We start from the raw sequence: 2,777 nt of genomic DNA on the forward strand, positions 1-2,777 counted from the left end.
AAAGAAATGTCATGCGTTTACGAGGAAAAAGTGATGATTTATTAGTGGCATGGCGTAGTGGCATAAGGTCGAATGTCAATTGTGGGCGATTAGCCCTTCGACCGGCCGATCGAGGCGGCTTTCCAGTGTCTAAATGTTGTGCTCGAAGCTCCACCTTTAAAATTTAATAGTGACCAAAACGCGTCAATGACTGGAGTATCGTTTGTGACCATTTCAAACATCATCCAAGCATTCTTTAGTATGGATATGCGAGACCAAGTTGATTAAGTAATCGAGAGAATCGCCTTCATAGCAAAAGTACAATCCAGCCATCAAATGACTCGGTGCCTGATTATACGATAGAAATGTTTTTCGATTGTTTCGATTCGAGTGGCTTATCATCGACCACGTCATGTGAACTCAATCGATAGCTAATGTTAAGCACGACTGGCAAGAAACGTTGCCAAGTATGTCGAAAGAAAACCATCGATATGTTTTTACAATCGCTGACCAGAAGCGAGTGAGAGTGTTTTGGTCGATTGTTTCGATTGTTAGCTAATGTTTACTTTTGGCTTCTTACCGTAGCGTTTCGGATCGGATCGGATCCTACTCACTGAAATTCCAGTCAATAATGAAATAGTTTTTTTGGTTTGGCAAAATCTGACTACCTTTGGAGAAATCTATATCCAATTATGATAGCCAAGCGAGATTAAATCTCTTGGTGGCGTTGTCACTAATTCCATCATTTCTCGCAAATGCCGGGCATTTCTTAAAGAGATGGCCGGATATTTTTGTATCCATCATATATTCAGCCTGCACGAGATGAGTGGATAGTCTGGTATGTAATTCTACAAATAGTATGTGGCCAAAATTTACATCAAGTGCTCAAAAGTTCTACTTAATCGGTCAAGGAAAGACATCTCTATGTTAGTTGCTTTGATCCCAGGCTACTGTCTCCTAAGTCCACATGCTCAAATATTAAACGTACCTGATTTCGACTATTACAGAAGCTCCAAGAATGAGGAGGAGAAAGACATCTTCTCGATAACTGTCCTCCGTGGCATGCCACTAGGTTGGCTCATCGCTCTTAAATGATACTGATGACCTTAGGGATATAAGTGCGAGCCAGATCAATGGGTTTACATTTAAAACAAAATGATTTAACGATGAGGAGCAGGTAAACTGTTACTTTGGTATCGCAATGGACTAAGTGAGCTGATTTAAAAACCGAATGCCAGTTCTACCTACCTACCAAGCTAATGTTACTTTAACTGGAGTATGTCTATTCGCGAGAGCCAATTCATCACAAATGAGAGATAAAATGAGAGAAAACATCGAGAGCCATTAAGATGCTGGAACAGTTAAGACAATGAAATAAAACATTTCGCAGTCGCCCACCAGCACCTCTTGATATGTCTACGATTTGAAGTGGAAGTGGAAGATTGTAAAAAATATATATTATTAACGCTTATACCTTTTATGGGGTGCTTGGTCGAGCTTCTCCTCCTATTTGTGGTGTTTTGCTCCACAAATGGAGGGACCTACAGTTGTATGCCGCCTCCGAATGGCAGATGGACTTTTATGAGGAGTTTTTTCATAGCAAAAATACACTCGGGGGTGTTTCCATTGTCTGCCGGGGGTCGATCTATCATTTGGTGTCTCATGCCCCGGGATTCGAAGCCGTGTACTATCGAATGGTAATAACACAGCAACACATTCAGCTACGACGGTTGCCAAGCGCAAGATTGGTGGCAAAAGTTCTCACACCTCTCAGAAGCAACAGCGCGTCGGGTGTCTCCTCAAGTATTTAAATTTGTGTGTGGCGAAAATCGGAATAAATTTATGAACCACATTTTTACTGGATACGAAACTCGCACTCATCACTCTGAAGCCAATATGAATAACGCGATAGTACCTGAAAAGCAAAAAATATTTCCTATTTCGCACACCTTCCTTATCATACCGCGAACTTTTTGACCTTCCATCGCATGCAAATAAAGATATATACCTATAACATATATGTATGTATGTATGAATCTATGAATATGTAATGCTCTGGCCACGTACCTTCATTTATCCTTGGCACTCATGAATACTGTATGGTTGGCTTATGTTAAGCCTATACCATTGAAAATAAAGCCAGGTGATTTTGCTCAGACACAGCCAGTCAACAAAATAAAAATAAATAAAAAAACGATGGAAAAAATTGCAACAAAAATATGTGAATAGTAATTCATGTTGACACAATTGGAAAATCCAGTTAAACATGCAAATAAATTATTTCGCATACAAAAAATAACTTTACAATCTGTTGCTATGAAAATAGATTTATAAGCCAATATTTTCGACGAGATTGAAGCTCAGTGTCATATTTTAACTGACGGTGGTATAAAACGAAATATGGAAGATTTTTAGTAAATGCATTGTTTTTTATTTCATTTTAAGGGCGAGACTTAAATATTTTATATGGAACTCAGAGTTCTTAAGGTATATTTTTCGAAAATATTTTGACCGTAAATTATCAATTTAGCCTGGTGGACTTTTATTTAGGAAAAGAAAAACGCTTTGAGATCATTCGAGGCAAGATAGGCTAAAATACCACAGATTAGTTTAGGTCAGGTGAGGTCAATTGAGCTAGAGCTGAGGGGTAGTCGGAGGCCCGAAAAAATAATGATTTTCAATAATTTTTTTTTTTGGTACTCAATTGCTTTATTTTACAAAAATAAAAACATACCATTTATACGACTTGACTTTAGCAAAATTTCAAAAACAAAAAAAAAATCAATAATTGTAAAAAT

The sequence above is a fragment of the Anastrepha ludens genome, chromosome 2, assembly GCF_028408465.1.
Source record: "Anastrepha ludens isolate Willacy chromosome 2, idAnaLude1.1, whole genome shotgun sequence".
Taxonomy (NCBI): domain Eukaryota; kingdom Metazoa; phylum Arthropoda; class Insecta; order Diptera; family Tephritidae; genus Anastrepha; species Anastrepha ludens.